Genomic DNA, 26077 nt, shown 5'->3' on the forward strand with positions numbered 1-26077 from the left:
GAGAGTATTCATCTGAACTGTAATGATTTGTACTGACAGCATTATGTCAGTACAAATCATCACAGGTGATGTCGGGCAGAGACACACAGCATTATAAATTATTATAATGCCCTGAGCTCCAGTCCAAGGTGCAGAATTCACTACAGAAATTCACGCTTCCACATGAAGCATGTTTCACGCAGTGTACATGCTCATCTGAAACTAGCCTTAAAGGCATTTATCCTTAAGATAGGTCATCAATGTCAGATCATTGGGGGTCCAGCTCCTGGCACATACAATGATCAGATGTCTGAACGCTGCAGCCTCCTCACAGCATCCCAACCACATGGCCGTACATTGAATAGCAGCTGTGCTTGGTCTTGCAGTCCAGGGTCATTCACCTGAATGGGGCTGAGCTCTATATAGGCCATGTGACTGATGAAGGTAAACGCCACTGGCCTAGGAAGAGGCTGCAGCGCTCACCAGAGCACCACAGCCTTCTGAAACAGCTGATCAAATAGCTTATTGGCAGGTCTGATCTGATATTGAGGATAGGTCATCAATATTTTACTCCCAGAAATCCTTTTTAATTATCGAATACAGAAAAGCTATCCAACTTGTGTATGAATTCCTTACAGTCTCCAAGATCTTGTTTTATGGGGGTTTATCCGAGATTTTCATACTGATGCCATAGAAGTAAAAGGGGATAAGAGCGATACCAAGCACAGCTGCTATACAATGTATGGCGCTGTGCTTGGTAAGCACGGAGAAGGCAGCGGTGCTCACAGGAGCATCGGTGCCTTCTCAAATGACTGATCGGTAGGGGTCCTGGCTGTCAGACCGCCACCGATCAGATACTGATGACCTATCCTGAGGATAGATCATCAGTATGAAAATCTTGGAAAACTCTTTTCAGTAAAAGAAAACTAACTGTGCAAACTCTAGTTTACATTCAGAATCGGAAATCCTCTCCTCACGACTGCAGCTCACGCAGGTGCACAGCTTGTCACTGTGTTTCAGAACTTTCTGTATATTCACACAGGCAGGTTTTGATCAAGTTTTGTTCAGATATTTGATGCAGTGTATGAAGCCAAAACCAGGTGTGGGTCATAAAAAAGAGAAAGTATAAAGGCCAGACACAAATTCATTTTTTTTTTAAATATACTCTTAGTTTTGTCTATAAAAAATTGCACAAAAACTGAAAAAAATGGGCATTTGTTAATATACTCTAAAGATATGATTTACATGGGACATTTTCATGTTATTTAAATAAATACAACTACAGTTGCAGAAAAACTATAACATTAAAACAAAAAGCTCTACAAACTGGAAATAGAAGTGATTGTGTGGATAAAACATCTGGGTCACAGCTGGCCTATTACTATTACACAGCGTTCTGCAACTAAACAAAAGAGACATACATACAGATACTGCTTATTATAAACCAGACAAGGATAATAGATTTAATAACACTGACACTATCAGAGAGAAGCCATCGCTACACGGTTACAAAATACAACACAACGGACTCTTAAGGGGATTATGCCACCATTATATATTATTTTTATATAAATCAGCACAAACATGAACTACTTTTGTAATTTACTATTACAGAAATGCTCAAGTTGTAAAATATTCTCTTTATTTTATTATAATGCGCACCCCCTGATGTTTAAACTGTAGAGTGGCCTCCTGAGGTGGTCGCACATGCTCAATTCCATCATTCAACTGCCACTAGCTGTATCTACTGTTAGAAGCTGTGGCTGCAGTAGAAAGAACATGCCCCCTGAGCTGTATAGGGAGAAAGCTGTAGCAGAAAGGACACAACTCCTTAGAAAGGAAACGCCCCCTGAGCTGCCAAGCTGGAAATAAATCTACCAGAACAATTTGAGCAATGAATGGGAAGATCTCTGGATCCATGTGAGGTAGAAGGTTGGTTCCCACTGAGTTAGAAAAAGATGTTTATATAATGTTTGATTTTCATTTTATGGGATTACTCCTTTGAACCCCTTAACCCAAAACGGCCTAACTGTACATCATTTGTATACAGTGGGATGCGAAAGTTTGGGCAACCTTGTTAATCGTCATGATTTTCCTGTTGGTTGTTTTGTTGCGATAAAAAATGTCAGTTAAATATATCATATAGGAGACACACACAGTGATATTTGAGAAGTGAAATGAAGTTTATTGGATTTACAGAAAGTGTGCTATAATTGTTTAAACAAAATCAGGCAGGTGCATAAATTTGGGCACTGTTGTCATTTTATTGATTCCAAAACCTTTAGAACTAATTATTGGAACTCAAATTGGCTTGGTAAGCTCAGTGACCCCTGACCTACATACACAGGTGAATCCAATTATGAGAGAGTATTTAAGGGGGTCAATTGTAAGTTTCCCTCCTCTTTTAATTTTCTCTGAAGAGTATCAACATGGGGGTCTCAAAACAACTCTCAAATGACCTGAAGATAAAGATTGTTCACCATCATGGTTTAGGGGAAGGATACAGAAAGCTGTCTCAGAGATTTCAGCTGTCTGTTTCCACAGTTAGGAACATATTGAGGAAATGGAAGACCACAGGCTCAGTTCAAGTTAAGGCTCGAAGTGGCAGACCAAGAAAAATCTCGGATAGACAGAAGCGACGAATGGTGAGAACAGTCAGAGTCAACCCACAGACCAGCACCAAAGACGTACAACATTATATTGCTGCAGATGGAGTCACTGTGCATCGTTCAACCATTCGGCGCACTTTACACAAGGAGATGCTGTATGCGAGAGTGATGCAGAGGAAGCCTTTTCTCCACCCACAGCACAAAAAGTGCCGCTTGAGGTGGGCTAAAGCACATTTGGACAAGCCAGCTTCATTTTGGAATAAGGTGCTGTGAACTGATGAAACTAAAATTGAGTTATTTGGCCATAACAAGGGGCGTTATGCACGGAGGAAAAAGAACACAGCATTCCAAGAAAAACACCTGCTACCTACAGTAAAATATGGTGGTGGTTCCATCATGCTGTGGGGCTGTGTGGCCAGTGCAGGGACTGGGAATCTTGTCAAAGTTGAGGGACGCATGGATTCCACTCAGTATCAGCAGATTCTGGAGACCAATGTCCAGGAATCAGTGACAAAGCTGAAGCTGCGCCGGGGCTGGATCTTTCAACAAGACAACGACCCTAAACACTGCTCAAAATCCACTAAGGCATTTATGCAGAGTACAACGTTCTGGAATGGCCATCTCAGTCCCCAGACCTGAATATAGTTGAAAATCTGTGGTGTGACTTAAAGAGAGCTGTCCATGCTCAGAAGCCATCAAACCTGAATGAACTAAAGATGTTTTGTAAAGAGGAATGGTCCAAAATACCTTCAACCAGAATCCAGACTCTCATTGGAACCTACAGGAAGCGTTTAGAGGCTGTAATTTCTGCAAAAGGAGGATCTACTAAATATTGATTTCATTTCTTTTTTGTGGTGCCCAAATTTATGCACCTGCCTAATTTTGGAAACAATTATAGCACACTTTCTGTAAATCCAATAAACTTCATTTCACTTCTCAAATATCACTGTGTGTGTCTCCTATATGATATATTTAACTGACATTTTTTATCGTAACAACCAACGATTTATACAGGAAAATCATGACGATTAACAACGTTGCCCAAACTTTCGCATCCCACTGTATAAGCGATGTATAGAACAGGCTCACAAACTGTGCTAGCTACATATGCAGCAGGTGCCAGCTGTATAATACAGCTCACACCCACCAGCAATGACCAGGATCAGAAATAACTCTGATCTGGTTCATCTAACCACTCAGGTTCCACAGACAATATCAACCGCAGCATCTGAGGGCGTAGATAGAGGAAGGGGGGTTCCCTCTGTCCACTGATTGGAACCTCTTAATTTCACTGCAGAGGCTCCAATCAGTTACTATGGCTGCCTGGGGCTGCCAGTCTGTGGTATAAGCAATCAGAAGATCACTTATTCAAGTCTCCCAAGAGGACTAAAAATTACAGTAAAAAAAAGTTGAAAAAATATATACTAAAACTTCAGATCATCACTTTCCTAATTTTACATATAAAAATAAACATACAAAAAATGTAAAATATTTAAATATTCATCATGCGCAATGAATTCTGTTACAGAAACAAAGGGCCAATTCCACATTTTCTGCTCACCTCGCCCCACAGCAAATTTAAAGGGCTTCTGTCACTCCACTAAACTCATTTTTTTTCTCTTTAAAATCCTTATGCTGCGATTTCTCAATATATAGGGCTATTACTCAGTTTGGTTCAGTAGTTATATAAAAAAACTGACTTTTATAATATGCAAATTACCTCTCTAGCAGCAGGTAGGGCGGCTACCTGCTGCTAGCAGCCGCATCCTCCATTCATAATGACGCCCCCCTCCTCATGTTGATTGACAGGGCCAGCGAATGCGCTCGTTCTCTGACTGGCCCTGTCTGCGTTTTAAATCTCGCGCCGGTCTTCAGTTGGCGCAGGCACACTGAGTGGAGGACGCTCGCTCGGCCGCTCCATCCTCAGTGCGCCTGCGCCGGGTGTACATGTGACGTCATCGGCGCAGGCGCACTGAGGATGGAGCGGCCGAGCGAGAGCGTCCTCCACTCAGTGCGCCTGCGCCAACTGAAGACCGGCGCGAGATTTAAAACGCAGACAGGGCCAGTCAGAGAACGAGTGCATTCGCTGGCCCTGTCAATCAACATGAGGAGGGGGCGTCATTATGAATGGAGGATGCGGCTGCTAGCAGCAGGTAGCCGCCCTACCTGCTGCTAGAGAGGTAATTTGCATATTATAAAAGTCAGTTTTTTTATATAACTACTGAACCAAACTGAGTAATAGCCCTATATATTGAGAAATCGCAGCATAAGGATTTTAAGGAGACAAAAAAAAAATAATGAGTTTAGTGGAGTGACAGAAGCCCTTTAATAAAAAGTGGTTAAAAGGCAAAAGTACCCCAGAATTATTCTAATAAAAACTACAGCTCATCCCATGATAAGGACCCCTTAAACCACTCTGTAGATGGAAGTATAAAAAAAAGCATAAAAGAGTTATGGGTCGAAATATTTTTTCAAAGGTTTTTATTCATAAAATATAAAACCTAATAAGAACTATATACTGTAAATTTGGTATCATAAACACCACAGGATAAGTTTGTCACCATAAAGACAAAACCTAAAAACACATGCCAAAATTAAATTCTTTTTTTTCAATTTCACACCACAAGATTTTTTTCCTAATTTCCCATATAAGATATTGTGCCATTAAAAATACAACTTGTCTCACAAAAATTAAGCTCTCATGTTGCTGAAGAATTGTGAATGAAGAATTTACAAAATTATTGTTCGTGGAAGGCAGGAAAGAAAACAAAATAGCAAAAATGAAAATGAGCCCTTTCCTTAAGGGGTTAAGGAATCCATAGAATGCACAGAAACATTCAGTAAGCAGAACAGAGGAGATAAAGGCTCCCTACAAATAACAATAGCAAGTTTTACCCATCGCTTATTGCTGGCATATTCTTTTTTTCTGCTCTGATGAAGCTGCAGTCAGATAATGTCATGTACGGCTCGGAATGAATGGGCACTCAGCACACTTAGCATTCACAAGCAGCGCCATTCATATATCTTCCTTCCAATGACATTTAAAGACAATAATAAATTTAAATACAGCATTTCACGATATGAGCAAGAGAATGAGGGGTCAATGGAGATAACACAAAGCCATTAGGCTGCTAATTAAATTTTTACCCTCCCAATGGAACCTGTCACCCATTTGTCATACCTCATGCTAAGTGGGGGGTGCACATAAAAAAAAAAAAAGAATGTCAGCCAGTGTGTCTAAGCTTAGTAGGTGTAATACTATAAAGGGGAGGTGTAATACTATGTAAAACAACTACACACCACTGCAACCCACATCATGTAATGTTAGTGAATCCCACTATAAAGTCTTTATTAGCATCAGTTACGTAGTGTCAGGACATAGCTGCACTGCCAGTAAACAGAACTTAAAGTGAAGCTCCACCTGTATCATGGCATTTTTCGAACTATGGATGCCGATTGACTCCATAATATGTATTTATGGTGATCACAGCATCATTTTTCTGATATAGAACGCTAAATCCCCTGCATAGACATAGAGTAACATGATACAATTCAGCTGCCCATGGCCACCACAAGGGTGAGCTCAGGAGCTTACGAAGATGGATTGATTATTGAATTCATGGTATAAGTGCAGTAAGCTCCCTCTAGTGGTGGCTGCAGGTAGACAGAATTATATTCTTTAATTGTGTATGGACATTACCTTTACTTCCCTTTTAAAACTACTGAAACATTTCAACATAAATACAGTATCAGACTCCCTGGTTATATGTAACTTTGCTTATGTGACAGATTACTTAAAGGGAACCTTTCACCATGAAAATGTAGTGCAATCTAACTAGAATATCATAAGGTTCTCCATAATGATTTGCATCTGATGCAGAATGAGCAGAGGATATCAAGCATAGAGAGTCAGCTCCTCACTAGCAGAACAGCGAGTGTGGCTCTGGAGTGTATAATAGGATGTAACTCAGGATCAGTACAGATAATGAATGTAATGTATGTACACTCTGATTCACCAGCAGAATAGTGAGTGCAGCTCTGAAGTCTCATGCAGGCTGTAATTCAGAATTAGTACAGATAATGAATGTAATGTATGTACACAGTAACTTACTAGCAGAATGGTGAGTGCATCTCTGAAGTATAATACAAGCTGTAACTAAGGATCAGCACACATTAGGTAATGTATTGTATTTACAAAGTTATTCACCTTTTTATTTTACTTTATTACATTAGTATATTAAAAACAATAAAATTAATACTTTGTGTCAGAAAACAAGGACATTTGCACACCTTAAAAGGGTTATCCAACCACTTTAATGACCCCCCAATGCCCAGGAACCCCATATAGGTTATACATACCCTGCCCCCCAGAACCCGCTAGGGTTGCTTGTCCCTGCCGCGGCCTGCTATTGGCTACCCCCACCCGTCGGTAAGTATGACCTATATGAGGTGCCCGAGCATTGGGGGGGTCATTATAGTTGTTGGATAACCCAGTCAAACCCAATTATTTTGGTAGAATCAGACAGCTATCTAATATGTATGGGGGGCTCCCGACTCTCCCCTGGTGGTAGATGTCAGGGATGATAAGGATTGGACATGTAGAATCTCTGCTGCCCAATCCGTTTATTCTCAGGGAGATAAGCCACTGCCAAATGTGTCTGGCAATGACTTCCTCAGACCTAAGATTGTCACATTTCGTTCATTTTACATCCTCCCAAACATATGCTGTATTTTTTTTAATTCCCAGTGTATTCTCCAGCTTCAACCAGACCATATGTGAGTAGGCGGATTTACTTAAAATTTCGAATTCATAACAACAAAGACTCAAAATTTAGGTACTGAGCGCAGAAGTGAAATCACTGGCTGTTTCTATAGAAACAAATGTCTATGCCACTAAAAGGTTTGATCTAAAAATACATATGAAAGGTATAAATACATATAACAGGGATAGTATTGGGGAGACGCGGAGCTTGTACTCCTCATTACCATCACTTGATTCTCATCGGCCTATAATGTTCCAGACTTCAGAAAAAGCACATTTACCAGATTACAGGGAACAACTCAACATGATTTGCTTGGGGCTTAAATCAGAGAAAAATATCAGCAGGATCTTAAACCTCAGCTCAAATAAAAAGTAACAAAAAGACTTGTTACATTACTGTACATTGTTTTCTTTTAGATAAAATGCAGGCAACTTTCTCATGGATGTTTTCCAATAAAACACTTCACACTCAGGGAAACCATCAGCAAGCTGTTATTGACAGATCTGTTATTATTGTTTGTCTCGAGGTAACACCCTTTAAGGGCTCATGCACATCCATTTGCATCCCGTATTTTGCGGAACGGAACAGCTGGCCCCTAATAGAACAGTGCTATCCTTGTACGGACAATAATAGGACATGTTCTATTTTTTTCGGACCCATTGAAATGAATGGTTTACTCATACGGTCCACAAAAAAACAAAAACGGAACAGACACAGAAAGAAAATACGTTCATGTGCATAAACCCTAAAGTGTTTTTTCAGGATTTTTATATTGATGGCCTAAGTCAGTATCCATCAATATTAGATCAGAGGGGATCTGACTCCCGGCACCCCAGTATACAGAGGCTGCGCAGTTCTGTGAGTGCTTAGGCCTCATCCTAGGACATGTGATGTCGCATCCATCAGTCACACAGATTAGCTGAGCTGTAATACCAAGCAAAGAGCTGTGTTTGGCAAGATGTTAGGCCTTGATGTTCACAGAAGCGCGTCAGCTGATCAGCGGGGGTGCCAGGTGTTGGACTCCCACCGATCAGCTGACACACTTCTGTGATCAGATACTGATGACCTATTGGACAGCCACTTTAAGAAGCTATGATAACACTGCTAGATGTTGCTAGGATATGCCCCCATTGTCTGATACGTGCGGGTCCCATCTCTGGGACCTGCACCGAGAACGGAGCGGGGAAAGGTGGTGGAGGGTGCACTGCCCATGGGCAGCCGCACTCCATTCATTTCTATGGAGCCGCTGAAAATAGTCAAGTCAGTCACTGACTTGGCTATTTCCATCGGCCCCATAGAAATGAATGGAAGCAGTGGCCGCACAAGTGCGATGTGCTCTTATTCACTTGTATGGGGAGAGTGCTTGGCGGTGGCCGAAACCCAGGAAACCCGGGATCCTCCAGCCATTGCTCTCCCCACTCCGTTCTCGGCGTAGGTGTGGGACCTGCTTCCATCATACAATGGGGGCCTATCCTAGCAATATGCCCCTATTGTCTGTGATGGGACAACACTTTAAAGGAGTCCCAGTTATACTCCCCTTACTGTGGCTGGATAGGTGTGGGGCACAGGGGAAGTTGAGCTTTTCTGTTATTATGATACTTATATTTTATTCTATTTCCTCAGTAAAGAGAAGGTAAAAACTATCATTATTATCCAAAATTGTCATATGAGCTATTCTGTATTCCACTGTAATCGATTGTTTTAGTTATCAGTAAGTCAGAGCCCAAGAGCAGCTCCTTATAATCTTCAAAGCCATTTGTATAACAAATCTCCACTGTCACCTTAAATGCCACTCAGGAAGCAGTTGGCCAAATGTCTTATACTGCAGAAGATCTTTCTGATAAATTGCACATTGCGTATTCAACACAAAAAAATTCTAAATATTCTCTTTGTTATCAAATTTCACCCCATCTGAGAAATGGCTGCAGGATTCAAATAAGCAGATACATTGCCCAACATCACACATTGCTGGAGAACCTTTCATCATTATATACGCTTCCTTCAGAGCAACCTCATATATCAGCAAGGGGAAGCTCTCCCCAAGTCATTACACAGTTTACCAGGATGATGGAACATACACAGCCCAAGTTTTATTCAAAATAAACGAGCAGAATATGAAAAGTAGTTCATGCCTCTGATCTTTAGTGATGGAGAGGACTTCTGAGAAGATTATAGGTGGTAAGGAATACAAACAAGTGGATCCTGCACAAGATCAAGCTAAAACATCTGTGGAGAGACAATTACCTGACTGAAGCAACATCTTTTTCTCCATATATTAGAAGACCCAATTCATAACAAAAAGATGAGTTCAGAAGAGATGTAGAATGAGAATATAGATGGAGAAAAAAATCTGAGATCATACACAATTTGACTGAGAAGTTTGGGGACCCAAGCACATGACAGGTCTTTGTAGAAGAACATTGGCCTTCAATTTGTCCTCAAGATAGTTGAAAACATTGCTTCTTGCATCCTAAAGATGAAATTACAAGAACATCCTGACTCAATCACCTGAATTCACGAGGTTCTAAAGTTGATTAAAATGACCTTGATAGACATTGGGATGGGATGCGATTGGTCCAGATTCTGGTACATACCACAGATTGTGTGGACTGTGGAAAGGGAGACATCATTGGTGAAGCAGAAGAACAAACCATGGGAATCTCATCCAGGACATACTATCATACGCACAGATAAGTGCCTTCTCTGTCCTCCCCCTCAATAATCTCTTCCCTCTCTAATCTATCCTGAACACAGCAGCCAGGCTCATCCATAGTTGCCAACCATCCCTAATTTTCAGAGACAGTCCCGGCAAATTTTGGGCATCCCATGTTGAAAATCAATAGGGATTGTGTTAGTTTCACCTATAAGTGTACGGTCCCACTACATTTGGGGCATTCCTATGGGCGGAGCTTACATGCCCTCAATTAACCAACTGTGATGCTGGTAAGCATGCTCACCTATCTGCTTAACCACTACATGGATGCCTCCACCCTGTGCCAGTCACTGTACTGGTTATGCATACATTATAGAATTCAACTTAAACTCCTCCACAAAGCTCTCCACAGTGCTGCGCCCCCTATATCTCCTCACTAATCTCTGTCTACGACCCTGTGCTCTCTGTTCTGCCAATAATTTACAACTGCTGCTGGAATTCAGTTTTCTGGAATGCACTACCCCAGACAATCAGGTTAATTCCCAACACCCACCGTTTTAGTCATGGCCTAAATACACATCTTTTTAGGGTGGCCTATTACATTCTGTAATCTATTTTCGGTTCACCCACCTTATTCACCCAAAAGTACTACACATATATCGTCTGATGACAGCTCATGCAACTTTATATCTGCCCCCTTATTTAGCTAAGATGACCGGACCACTGTACAAAACAAGCACTTTTTATCATTTGTGCCACCCATACTTCCTCATAGACTGTAAGCTCTTATGAACAGGGCCTCACTCCTCTTGTTTAAATTGTTGATTCATGTTTTACCATTTTGTCTGTGCATTCCTTCTGTTTGTAAAGCTCTGTGGAATATGTTGGTGCTATATAAATATAAAAATCTTGATGGCACTCTTGGAAGGGTTCAACTATTGATTAGGTATGCTGGACATGCTCCCATGTCCTATGAAATGTCCTAATCTTGGCACCTCAGCTTCAGATAAGGACATTTTTCCTACATGTATCATCCATATAGGCTGTTCTGTATACAAGTTATGATAACATCCTCTATAGTCACCGTATATCCACCGGCTTATGGATGACTATTTTGGTGTTAAGATGCCCATACAAAAAAGAACAGTGTAGACTCTGGTGGGACCGGATGACTTTCTTATGTGCCAACTCTGCCCCAACAGCAGATATTGGAGGAGAGGAAGATCTTGGATTTCAACATGTCCCGTCCTTCTCACAGGTCTTCAGCGCTGTCTGGAAGCAGTTTATTAAACTCCAGAAAAACCCCTTTAACACTCCATAGCTTCTATGTGGAGAATGTTTCACCCTTCAGCAGCTTCACCGTTTGTCCTAATAACACTCTATGAATAAAGCATAGAAACATATTTAGAGCAGAGAGCATAAATCAAAAATCTCCATCAGCTGAATGAATTGTAGAGCAACTAAACACAAATGTTATTATGAGATCCAGAACTAATGTTGAAGATCCCCGGCATCCAGGAAAAGACTAAGCACATAATCAGAATTTACTAGCTAAACGCCACAAGCAATTTCTTCCTGATTCCATGGGAAAAGTGTTGTACAGAGCAATGAAGCCGATTCATTTTTACTGTGAACAAAGGCCATTACATTAGCAGAAGCAAATCTAAAGAAGTCAAAAACCAATGATGAACATGGTGGCTTGTGGACTTTTTTTGTTGTTTCTCCAATAAATTGCCTGTTTGGTTGTTATTGTCATTGCCCATGTTGGTAGGAGGTTTTATATAATATATTTAGGATGCATTAATTGCAATCATGACATTTTACAACAATTTACAGGAACACTGTATGGCTAAGGGCGGGTTCGCATTGGCATTACGGAATTCCATTATAGGTTCCACGGAATGTTAGGATGAATGCAAAAAAAAAAACTTTAAGAGGCATTCTGTTTTGCTCTGTCCTAATACATGTCTTTGGAGACACATAACGGTTCCGTTTGGTTCCGTTATACCCTGTACATGATGGAAAAAAATTGTCCTCTCAACAAGTCAGCCAGTTTCATAGGTACAAATCTGCTGACAGATTAAAAATATCCAAACAGCAAATATAAGTGGTGAAGACACAAGGTCCACTTCATTTATGCATTTCAGAACCATTAGGTAAGTCAGCTTTTTGCTGTATTCAATGTAATGTATGTACATAGTGAGTCTACCAGCAGAATAGTGAGTGCAGCTCTGGAGTATAATACATGATCTAGCTGAGGAGTCAGGATCAGTACAGGACAAGTAATGTACAAGAAGAGTGGGCAAATCTTGCCAAGTCAAAATGTGCCATGCTGATAGACTCATCCACAAAAAGACTGAGTGCTGTAATAAAATCAAAAGGTGCTTCAACAAAGTATTAGTTTAAGGGTGTGCACACTTATGCAACCATATTATTTTGTTTTGCTTTATTTTCTTCCCTCCACCTAAAAGATTTCAGTTTGTTTTTCAATTGAGTTGTACAGTTTATACGTCACATTAAAGGTGGAAAAAGTTCTGAAATGATTTATCTTTTTTTATTTTTTTTTACAGCACAGAAACCTGACATTTCAACAGGGGTGTGTAGACTTTTTATATCCACTATATATACACAGTGACTGCACCAGCAGAATAGTGAGTGCAGCTCTGAACTAGAATACAGGATGTAGGTCAGGATCAGTACAACATAAGTAATGTATATACACAGTGACATCACCAACAGAATAGTGAGTGCAGCTCTGGAGTATAATATAGGATGTAACCCAGGATCAGTACAGGATAAGCACTGTATACACACAATGACGTCACCAACAAAATAGTGAGTGTAGCTTTGGAGTATAATATAGGATGTAACTTGCAATCAACACAGGATAATTAATGTATATATACAGTGACTCCTCCAGCTTAATAGTAAGCACAGCTTTGGAGTATAATATAGGATGTAAGTAGGGATCAATGCTGGATAAGTAATGTATGTTCAGAATAGTGAATGCAGTTCTGGAGTACAGCACAGAGTGTAATTTAGCATGAGTAGAGGATAACTAATGTAATGTATGCACACAATGACTCTGCAAAATACAGAGTTCAGTTCTGGAGTATAATACAGGATGTAACACAGGATGAATATAGGAAAGGTAATGTAATTTATGTACACAGCAATTCCACCAGCAGAATAGTGAGTGGAGTTCTGGAGCATATTACAAGCGGTAAGTCAGGATCAGTGCAGGATAAGTAAAGTAATGTATGTACACAGTGAATCCACCAGCAGAATAGTGAGTGCAGCTCTGGAGTATTATACTGGATGTAACTCAGGATCAGTAACATGATAAGTAACGTTATGTATGTACACAGTGACTTTACCAGCAGAAAAGTGAATGCAGCTCTGGAGTATAATACAGGCGGTAACTCAGGATCAGAATAGGATAAGTAATGTAATGTATGCACATAGTGACTGCACCAGCTGAATAGAGAGTCTAGCTCTGGAGTATAATACAGGATGTAACTCAGGATCGGTACAGGATAAGTAATGTATGTACACAGTGACTTAATTGGCAAATTAAAGAGAACAGCTCTGTAGTATAATACAAGGTGTAACTCAGAATCAGTGAAGGATATGTAGTATAATGTATTTATACAGTGATCCCCACCAACAGAATGGTGAGTGCAGCTCTAGAGACTTACAGGATAGAATTAAAGATCAGTACAGGCAAGCATAAAGTATGTTCACAGTGATCATACCAGCAAAATAGTGAGTTCAGCTCAGGAGGATAATACAGTATGTAACTTAGAATCGGTACAGAATAACTCATGTAGGAATAATCTGTAGCTCATGGGCCCCAGTTCAAAATCTGTAACCGGGCTCCCACGGTCTCACCTACAATGTGCCATTTATTATACTGGTTTCTTATCACGTAGCAGAAGGGTCTTTGGGTCAGGCACCAGGACCCAGGTGTGACTGCTTCTTCTGCACACTGTAGCTACTTCCCTGGTAACGGTTTCACCAAGTTAATCAACCTCTTATGAAGAGTCTATAAATAAATTGTAAAATGGCGTTCAAAGGTGAATATACCCTTTAAATGTAAAATTGAATTTCTGCATCAAATAACAGCGGAAACAAAATGACATATAAATTAGATAAATACATTCCCGCAGCCACCAGCCATTTAGGGATCCAGGCCTCATCATCAAGCACACTACATATAGGCATTTTCTCTAAATTACATTCTCTAGAGGGAAGTTTCCAGCTCCAGGATGGTGTGGCAGCACGGAAACACACTTCACCGGAGTAACACTTCATTATAAATGGGATTTACAGGAGGCCAGTAACAAGATCTTTATTGATTTGTATGTCGCCATTTCAGTCCAGAGCGAACAAAGATGAAGTTAAAGATATATACAGAGAAAAAAAATATGTTTTTCAGTTTAATGTCAGATGAAAGAAAAACATTTTGCTGCACATTTATCCTGCAGAGACTGATCACTGAATAGAACGTGCCTTTAATGAATCTTTTGGAATCTATTAAATGTATCAAATCAAAAATTGAAGAGAACAAAATAAACCAGGAATACATCGGATACAATGTAAATCTATGAATAATTCAGTTGTCCATTGTATTAAAAGGGGTTTTCATTGACCCTAAAAAGTTTTTTTGAAGGCCAGATATTGTATAGAATAAAATAAGAAGCCTGTTCAGCTGCTTAATCCCGCTCCAAGATGGTTCCAAAAGTATCCACTTATCCTTAGGGCTCATGCACACAGTCGTATCTGTTTTTGCAGTCCAGAAATTGCTGATCTGCAATACATGGATACCGGACGAGAGCCAGCCACCATTTTTTCGACTCCTTCAGAAATGTCCTATCCTTGTCAGCAAAATGACCTAGTATAGGACTTGTTCTATTTTTTTACGGGACCATGGAACGGACTTACGGATGCGGACAGCACACAGGTGTGCTGTCCACATCTCTTGTGGCCTACACTGAGATAAATGAGTCTGCATCTACAAAAAATGCAGCTCGGATGCGGACCAAAACTACGGCCATGTGCTTAAGACCTTAAAAGCTATGTACACCTTTGGAGGCAATTTTTGTTCATGATTGCATTTTACTCATTTTTGTCTAAAAATCATATTTTCAATTGACCTTTATTAAAAATATTGAGCTATTCTGTGACTTAGGGTTAACTGTTTTTCTAACTGTGTGATTGGTACTTTCACTTTATGCAATCTAATAAACCTTATCTCTAAACTACTGAAAGGTCATGAACACTTATTTACTTATCTAAGCCACATTCTTATCAGTAAGATAAGGACTGTGTTATAGTGAGTGTTTATAATGTGAGAGAGCAGAGATAAGGAGTCCTTCTGCTCCCCAGATAACAGAAAAGACAGAAAATCCTCAGGCAGCTAGTAGAGCATGTCTGCTATGTACACAAAAAAGGATTCCATAATGTTAATAAAGATCAATTGACCAAATTATTTTTAGCTCAAAATAAGTACAATGCAAACATTTTAAAAAAAATTGCCCCCAGAGGTTTACATAGCCTTTAAAGAGATTTTCCAGGACTCAAAAATTGTGCTGTAGGCAATTGTTATAATATAAAAAGAAGCCTACTCACCTGCACAATCCCCCACCATCCAAGCACTGATGGTTCTGTGTTCTCAGTGGTCTATGTTTCTGGAGCTGCAACAATGTCTTGAATACCCCAGGTGACCTGGGGTTGAAAAGCATACAGTGCCTTGCAAAAGTATTCACCCCCCTTGACTTTTTTCGTATTTTGTTACATTACAGCCTTAAGTTCAATGTTTTGTTAATCTGAATTTTATGTGATATGTTTTGTTAATCTGAATTTTATGTGATGGATCAGAACACAATAGTCTAAGTTGTTGAAGTGAAATTAGAAAAATATATAAATAAAACGATTGTTTAGAAATAGAAAACAGAAAATTGCCATGTGCGTATGTATTCACCCCCTTTGTTAGGAAGCCCATAAAAAGCTCTGGTGCAGCCAATTACCTTCAGAAGTCACATAATTTGTGAAATTATGTCCACCTGTGTGCAATCTAAGTTTCACATGATCTGTCATTACATATACACACCTTTTTTGAAAGGCCCCAAAGGCTGAAACACCTAAGCAAGAGGCACCACTAACCAAACACTGTCATGAAGACCAAAGAACTCTCCAAACAAGTAAGGGACAATGTTGTTGAAAAGTCCAAGTCAGGTTTAGGCTATAAAAAAATATCTTAATCTTTGATGATCCCCAGGAGCACCATCAAATCTATTATAACCAAATGGAAAGAACATGGCGCAACAGCAAACCTGCCAAGAGACGGCCGTCCACCAAAACTCACAGACCGGGCAAGGAGGGCATTAGTCCAAGAGGCAGCACAGAAACCTAAGTTAACTCTGGAGGAGCTGCAGAGTTCCACAGCAGAGACTGGAGTATCTGTACATAGGACGACAATAAGCCGTACGCTCCATAGAGTTGGGCGTTATGGCAGAGTGGCCAGAACAAAGCCATTACTTTTAGCAAAAAACAAAGACACGTTGTGAGTTTGCGAAAAGGCATGTGGGAGACTCCCCAAATGTATGGAAGAAGGTGCTCTGGTCTAATGAGACAAAAATTAAACTTTTCCTCCATCAAAGAAAACGCTATGTCTGGAGCAAACCCAACACATCACATCACCCAAAGAACACAGTGAAGCATGGTGGTGGCAGCATCATGTTGTGGGGATGGTTTTCAGAAGCCGGGACTGGAAAACTGGTCAGAGTTGAGGGAGAGATGGATGATGGTAAATACAGGGATAGTCTTGAGCAAAACCTGTACCACTCTGTGCATGATTTGAGGCGAGGACGGAGGTTCAACTTCCAGCAGGACAATGACCTCAAACACACTGCTAAAGCAACACTTGAGTGGTTTAAGGGGAAACATGTAAATGTTTTGGAATGGCCTAGTCAAAGCCCAGATCTCAATCCAATAGAAAAGCTGTGGTCAAACTTAAAGATTGCTGTTCACAATCGCAAACCATCCAACTTGAAGGAGCTGGAGAAGTTTTGCAAGGAGGAATGGGCAAAAATCCCAGTGGTAAGATGTGGCAAGCTCATAGAGACTTATCCAAAGCGACTTGAAGCTGTGATTGTAGCAAAAGGTGGCTCTACAAAGTATTGACTTTAGGGGGGTGAATAGTTATGCACATTGACTTTTTCTGTTATTTTGTCCTATTTGTTGTTTGCATCACAACAAAAAAAATAAAAATCTTCAAAGTCGTGGGCATGTTCTGTAAATTAAATGATGCAAATCCTCAAACAATCCATGTTAATTCCAGGTTGTGAGGCACCAAAAGACGAAAAAAGTCAAGGTGGGTGAATACTTTTGCAAGGCACTGTATACACCCTTTTAAATGGGAAAGGGGGTGTTGCTGTCCTAATTGCTTCCAGTTGTGTTTCAGTGGCCCAGTTCAAACGTTGCAGTTTTTCTTCAGCTTTGTCGCTATCAGAATCTGCCTAAAGAATGCTCCTGAGACTTCCCATAGTGATGAAGCATTTTGTGTACTGCCAGAGTTCGATTCCCACCAAGCCCCAGAATGCAGTAACACGTAAAATCTTTACTGACAGATAAAGTGAAAAATAAATGGTGATGGATTGAATCTGCCTTTTATCCTTAGATCATGTGTCTTATGGTTGTCAGTGATGCTGTGGACAGTAATATGATAGATGAATAGATGCAATCATAAGACAGAGACGTATGGATGGAGGTGCTGGAGAAAGAAACAAACTATATCTACTGTATATATAGAGAGGTGTAAAGATAGTAGGTATAACATAGATAGTAGATATGAGTGAATAGTTTCTAATTTAATAGAATTCATAAAAAATTTCACAAAAATTTGTCTGCCAAGCTAATCTGAAGTATTGGTGATTCGTTTCGGACAAATCATATAAAAACAGCGCCCAGCACCTTTTACTGTGACAATTGGTGGGGAAAAAAGGAAGAAGGCAGAAGATGGAGGATCATACAGGTGAAATTCGAAAAATTAGAATATCGTGCAAAGTTCATTTATTTCAATAATGCAACTTAAAAGGTGAAACTAATATATGAGATAGACTCAATACATGTAGTGTTGAGCGAACCCGAACTTTACGATTTTTGGTACCCGAACCCGAACTTTGCCGGAAAAGTTTGGGTTCGAGTTTGGTGTTCGGGCATTTAATAAAGCTTGTTGAAAGGCTTGTTGAAGAGCAAAGGAACCTATCTGAGGTAGAAGAGTCTGATGCAGCATTAGTCTTGCCTCAAACAAATATAGCCCAAACAGATGAACTAAGACGTTCATCAACATGCCAGAAAACCGACCTCAAAGATGCTGGAAAATTTGGAGCAAGAACCAGCATTAAAAGAGAAAAAATTCGCCAGAATGTAGGATAGGTGGAAATTATACATTAAAGACATTCGTAAAAAGCTAAAGCAAGAAAGTATAAAAGGGAACTTGAGTGATATGGTAGAGATGGTAGAAGAATCTGAATCAGAGTTTATGGCAGCATATGTCAACCTGCGGTCATTTACGAGACCTTCCCAGGATATTGTAAGGAACATGGACACATGTACTGCAGTCACTAAAGATTTAGTAAAGCTCATGAGAAAACTTCATCTGCAGCTAATTATGATGAAGTTAAAGCAAGAAGTAGAATGAATGAGCTGTTTATGAGAGACTATGCTAGGTCCTTAGGGGGAACCACAATCTCAAGTGTGACTTCCTTCGCTAGCATAAGTGCCACCCATATATCAGATTCCTCAAATACTTCAGCCAAAAGAAAGGAATTAGCTGAACAACTTGCTGTCAAGAGAGCAGAAATTTAAAGGGAAGCTGCCATTGAGGCACAGCGCTGTCAAATGGAAGCACAGCGCCATCAAATGGAAGCTGAAATGGAGGCACAGCGCCATCAAATGGAAGCTGAAATGGAGACACAGCGCCATAAAATGGAAGCTGAATTGAAAAGTCTGGAAAGGCAAAAAGAAGTTAGGATCATAGAAGCCAGACTCAGAGTACACGAAGAAGATATGAATTAGAGTAGTCATAGGTTCAAATCTGTACTAAGCGAAGAAGCAGACTTTCCTACTTTTGTACATACTCCCAGGAGAATGGAAGGAAATCTCCAGCACTTAGTGAGGAAATAAGTCATTATCCTTCCATCCCTGCTCAAAAAAACAAAGAGAGGCCTAGTCCAGTGTTAGGAAAAAGGTGTGTGGCTTTACCCTCTATCTCTACCGGAAAAGAAGAAGAAAGGAACTCCCCTAATTCAGAAGTGAGTAAATAGAACTGGATGATTCTATTCCTAGATGCCACGGCAATGCTCAGGAGAATGTTACAACCATTGTCCAAGCAAGACCACAGAGAACAACCTTAGCTAGATTTCCCGTTCCGAAACCTACTGTATTTTCAGGAGACGTACTGAAGTTTATAGAGTGAAAAGCAAGTTTTGAAGTGATCATTGAGCATCATTGCTTCAGTCCAGTTGACAAGTTATTCTACCTTCAGAGATATGTTGGTGGGGAAGTAAAGAAAGTTCTTGAAGGTAACTTCTATAGAAAAGATGAAGTAGCCTACAAGCAAGCTTGGGAAAAATTAAATGCAAGATATGGTCATCCTTTCTTAGTACAAAGAGCTTTTACAGAGAAATTGAATACCTGGCCTAAAATAGGTCCTAAAGAACACTTCATACTCCAAGAGTATGGTGACTTCCTGCAAGCATGCAGCAATGCCATCCCACATGTTCAAGGTCTAGAAGTACTGAACCACAGGATGCTAGCCAAGCTGCCTGAAGAAGTGGCTTCTAGATGGAATCGCTATGTGACTGAACAGTTAGATCTAGGCAAGAACTTCCCAAGTTTTAAAGAGTTCTCTGAGTTCATCAATAAGGAAGCACGGATAGCATGTAATCCAGTAACATCATCTTACGTCTTAAAATCCTTAGAAGAAAGGCCTGCAAGAGAGATAAGATGTGCAAGAGCAACTAACTTTGCAACCAACACAGCAGCTAAAGGTCCAGATACCTACGAGAGCAAGTTCAAAGTCACTACTGGGATCAGTAGAGAGACAGAACCAACAAATCTTCAGACTACCTTCAAATGTATGTTCTGTGGAGAGAACCACTCCATACACAAGTGCCAACAATTAAAGGAGAAGTTCCCAGATAATAAGAAAAGGTTTGTACTTGAGAACCAACTGTGTTTCGATTGTCTAAGAAAAGGCCATGTTACTAAGGAGTATAAGAAAAAGGCCACATGCAGCATTTGCAACGGACGCCATCCTACACCACTACATGAAGAAGGTCCAAAGAAAGATAAATCCTCAATACCTAAAGATACTGAGGAAGGAAAGAAAGTATCGGTATTCTCTTGCAGAGTAAGGGAAGGAGAAAGCAATGGCACATCAATGGTTGTACCAGTGTGCATTTCAAATCCTAAAAGGGGGAACAAGAAGGTATGCGCTACTGGATGCCCAGAGTGACGTCACCTTCATTGATCAAGAAATCTGCAAGAAATTACAAGTGGCTACAGAACCAGTGAAGCTCAAACTCACCACAATGACGGGGAGAGACACATTAGTGAACAGTCAAAGGGTAAAAGGACTGATAATTAGAGGACTTCATTCAAACTTCACATTAGATCTACCTCCAGCTTATACAAAAGACTATATACCTCTAGATCGAAATCGCATACCTACCTAAGAAACAGCCAATAAATGGGAGCACCTATCTGTCATATCACATTGTGACGATGCGCTCTGTGCGTGGTTCAAGGAGGTGGGGACGGCCGAGGAACGCTCGCGTCATCAGCACGCCCGGCATCACCCGTTCCCGTGATAACCACACTGGGACTGAGTGCCGAGCTGATCACTCGGCGCTCGGCTGTTTTGGAACTCAGGAGTCATGTGACGCTGGCCACGTCACATGACTTCACCAGCGCCCTATTTAAACAGGCAATCTGCTGGCCACAGATTGCCTGTTATTGAGGTCCTTCCTGCGATACACTTACCTGGTTTGTTGTTCCTGCTTGTCTTCTGATTACCCGTCCGTCTCATCCCTTGGTCTTGGTGTTTCCTCCTGGTTCTGACTCCGGCTTCTCCTGACGATCCTCCGCTTGCTCCTCTGGTACCGTGCTGCTCTCTTGGTTTTTGACTCGGCTTGTTTGACTACTCTGTTGCATTTTTTGTCTGTCTTCACTGCACTTATCCTAGCTGAGGGTTTGTCGACGTGTTGTCCCTTGTCATTAGGACTTGCGAGGCAAGTAGGCAGGGATAGGGGTGCGGGTTGAGCTCAGTGGTCACTTTCCCACCCCCTGTGTGTGTGACAGAAATGTCCACGCTGAAGGAGTTTGGTGTTGGACTGTTGATAGGCTACGATTGTCCTGAAGCTTTGGTACCACAAAAGGTAATCACAGGAGGAAAGGGTGAACTCTACGCTGTTCAAACTGATCTAGGATGGGGTGTTTGAGGAAAACTCAAGACAGGTGACTGACTGTAAGTCCAGCAAAAGTAATCAAGATCCTTGAATCCGATTTTGCAGACTCTGCAGTTCCAAAGAAAAGAGTGTACACACTCTAGAATAAAGTATTCAGCAGAATCAACAAGGTCGTCTTGAAATGCCCTTACCTTTTAGAGAACGACCTCGTCTGCCAAATCAGAAATCTTGCCTTAGCAAGATTGAAATGTTTGAAGAAAAGGATGGGAAGAGATCCCAAACTAAAGAATGATTATTTGAAATTCATGGAAGGCATCCTGAAATAAGGACATGCAGAAAAAGTTAATAACCAGTTATAGCCTACAACAACCCCGATCGCAATACCCAACTCCCCAACCTACCAAAACTATACAACAAAAGAGCGAGGATATATCATGATAAAAAATCTCATTTTATTCAATTCAATAGACAATCAATACAAGTAAGAGCAAAGGGGACAGGACATGGAGACTGAGCCACGATGGGGCTCTACAATGTGGAGAATCACATTTTGGGATTATTTATTTATTATTGGGTGCACTATGGGGGCACTTCTTACTGGCACATTATTAGGGGCACTATGGAGGCATCTACTGAGGCCGCAAAGAAGGGGTATTTTATATGGGGGAAGGGGGAGAGGAACACTATGAGGGCTTCTACTGAGGCCACAAAGAAGGGGTATTTTATATGGGGGGCTCTGTAAAGGGGCATTTTATACTAGGGCACATTATAGGGGGTGCTATGGGGAAGGGGAGAGAGGAGTACTATGGGCTCATCTATGGGGGCACTAACAAGGGGTATTTTATACTTGCAAATTATTGGGGACACTGAGGGCATCACCTGGGGCACTATATATGGGGCATTTTATACTGGAACATTGTGGGGGGCACTAGGAAGAAGGGGAGAGAGGAGCACTATGGGGCATTTACTGGGGGCACTATATAGGGGTATTTTATACTGGCACATTATGGGGACACTATGGGGACATTAGCTCAACTGGGGGCATTAAAGTGGGTATTTTTTGCACTGGCACATTATAAGGAGAATTATTACTACTGGGGCATCATGATGGGCTTTATTACTACTGGTGGTCTATGGGGAACATGATTACTAGTATGGGCACTGTAGGAGCACTATTACTACCATGTGTGCTCTAGCAGAGAATTATTCCTATTGATAGGACTTTTGGGAGCACTATTACTGTGGGGGCACCTTGGCACAGTATCAGCTTACCACAATTATTTTTGGGGGACGTTATGTTTACACTATTAGTGTCAGGGGCACTATTTGCTAGGCGCAGTTATTTTAGGGCACTGTGTGCCAATAATTAATAAAGAACACTATCTGCATGGTACTACTATTATTATCTGTTTCTGCAGTATAGTATTGGGGAGCACAACGGCACAGTATTGGGGGTGGAAGGGTGATTTGTCCAGAAGATTTGAGGATGATGGAAAAGTAATAAACTAAGATTTTGTTTGTCAAACTGCAGAGATGAGAAATGGCTGAAAAATGCTGGTCTGGTCTCAAGGTCTCAAGGTCTGAAAGGAGAAGATGAGGAAAGAGAACGTCACTGGATGTAAGAGGTGTGTGGCGCTGTATTACCCTGTATGTAGGGGTGGATGGAGGGGTTAGTAGTACAGTACCATCTGCACATTGTAAAAAAAAAAAAAGTAATCTGCAAAATACTATATATTTGTGTTAGAAGTTGTGCTTAAATTTTTTAGAATAATGATACAGCCATTTTATTTGATACTTTTGTGCTGATTCTTTTTTTTTTTCTTCTCTATATTAAGGGACACTATAGTCACCAGAACCACAACAGCTAAACGTAGTAGTTCTGGTGTCTATAGCATGTCTCTGCAAGCTTCTTAATGTAAACACTGCCTTTTCAGAAAAAAAGGCAGTATTTACATTACTGCCAAGGAACACCTCTAGTGGCCACTCATCATTATTAAAGTTTACTACGAGGTGTGTAGATTTTTTTTTTTGTGTGTGTGTTGTGGTGGAGGGCGTGATTGCATGCTAGGGTGTGGGAAGGCGGGATCCAGGGGACCCAAGTTAATTCTTGCCCAGGGTCTAATCAATATTAAAGACGGCCCTGGCTGAGAACAAGCCAAATGCTATTATATTCTCATGTGGAGATGTGATAGGATATGTTGGGGCTATGTCTGCAGAAAAACAATAGCAGACACAATCCATTTACTAGGGACACTATAGGGGCACTATATGGAGAGAACTGTAGATGTAATTGCATAATTTAGTATGTGAAGAACTGGTTGCTGTCTCAGTTGTTTCATACAGCTTGCTGGCAAGTTCTGCATTACAGAATCCTGCAAGAATTTTTCTGTTGACAATCAGTCAACTTTTCTTTTACTAAAAATGTTTCTACAGTTAATAGGCTTTTTGCCAGTACCTCGATAGCATTTATTCTGCTGCTAAGACTGAATAATTGTTTTTTTTTTCTCTAAAAACAAAAACAACAACAAAAAATGTTTTTATTTACCCTTTGTAAGTGGGCATTATGGAATGGAATGCGCTGTATATTACTGCAAGACAACTTTGTGTTATAGCAAAAGCAATACTGCAATAATGCCATTATTATACCCGTGTTATTGAACGCATTGTATATTACTGGAAGATACCATTCAGTGTTACAGCAAAAGCAATACTGCAATAATGCCATTATTATACCTGTGTTATTGAACATGTTGTGTATTACTGCAAGATACTGCAGTGGCGTAGCGTGGGTTGCCAACACCCGGGGCAAGCCAGGTATTGCGCCCCCCAACTTGTGACCATTCCCCTTTTTACAGATAATGTAGTAGATATCACCTGCAGTCCTATGTAACACCACAGATAACACGGTGATAGCTGTCTGTGTACAGATAATGTAGTAGATGAGTGTGAGTCCCCAGAATTCAGAACACGCACAGTGTGACCTAAAGTCTGGGGCCGGGCTGCTACAATGTGGGTCAAATTCTATATCCACCCTCCCATCACTACAGAACATACAGGGTAATACAGCGCACATACTTCTTACATCCAGTGATGTCTCCTTTGATGTAGATGTTCTCTCCTCATCTTCTCCTTTCAGACCAGACCACCATTTTTCAGCCATTTCTCGTCTCTGCAGTTTGACAAAAAAAATCTTAGTTTACTACTTTTCCATCATCCTCCCATCTTCTGGACAAATCATCCTACCAACCCCAATACTCTGCCTGCTGTGCTCCCCAGAAACAGATAAACCCCCTAAAAATAGTAGTACCATGCAGATAGTGCCCTTCAATAAGTATTGGCACACAGTGCCCTAAAATAACTGCGCCCAGCAAATAGTGCCCCTGACACTAATAGTGCAAACATAACGTTACCCAAAAATAATTGTGGTAAGCTGATACTGTGCCAAGGTGCCCCCACAGTAATAGTGCTCCCAAAAGTAGTTATAATATTATAAAAATATAAAGTAATAACCCAATAATTATCTGCTAGAGCACACATGGTGGTAATAGTGCGCCTACAGTGCCCCCAACATGTCCCCACTGTGCCCCAGAACTAATAATGCTCCCATAGTGCCCATACCAGTAATTATGTTCCCCCTAGACCCCCAGTAGTAATAAAGCCCACCATAATGCCCCCCAGAAGTAATAATTCTCCTTATTATGTGCAAAAAATACCCCATTTCAATGCCCCCAGTTGAGCTAATGTCCCCATAGTGTCCCCATAATGTGCCAGTATAAAATACCCCATAGTGCGCCTCTCCCCCCTTCCTCCTAGTGCCCCCCATAATGTACCAGTATAAAATGCCCCATATATAGTGCTCCAGTAGATACCATCATTTCCCCCCATAATTTGCAAGTATAAAATACCCCTTCTTAGTGCCTCTATAGATGACCCCATAGTACTCCTCTCTCCCCTTCCCCATAGTACCCACCATAATGTGCCCCAGAATAAAATGCCCCTATACAGAGCCCCTCTGTCACGGCCTATGGTGTACGCTGTGACACTGTTGCCACACTTGCGGTTGCCCGCGGCAACGTGTTGCTGTTAGAGCATGCAGTGGCAGTGTCTCGGCCTTCTGGGGGATTGCCGTGACATGGTTGCCAAGCATGCTGTTGCCAGCGGCAATGTGTAGCTTCCTATGCTTGTGTGTGCACTTCCCCTTTAAGTGGCTTCCTTCCCTTGTCTGGTGTTGGAAGGGTTAACTCCCTTCCTAGTGTTTTGTTAACACTGGGTTTATGTGTGTGTGGGTGTGGCTGCTTGGGCTATTTAGCCTCTGCTGGATGCCTGAAGCTGAGGGGTACTCCAGCCATGGTGTATGCTGGAGCTATCCTCCTGGTCTTCATATTCCATCTGTCCAGTGAGGGCCACCCTTGTGGTCATACTGTCGCGGTGGGGAGTGGTGTCAAAGGGTAAAGGGGATCAGCCTGGCCAAAAGGAGTAATAAGGGAGCAGGTCACCTCCTACCGCGTCCCTAATCCTGCTCCCTTATTACTCCTTTTGGCCAGGCTGATCCCCTTTACCCTCTGACACTGCACATGGGGGGTTTCCCCCACTCCCCGT

This window comes from Bufo bufo, chromosome 6 (assembly GCF_905171765.1).
Source record: "Bufo bufo chromosome 6, aBufBuf1.1, whole genome shotgun sequence".
Taxonomy (NCBI): Eukaryota; Metazoa; Chordata; class Amphibia; order Anura; family Bufonidae; genus Bufo; species Bufo bufo.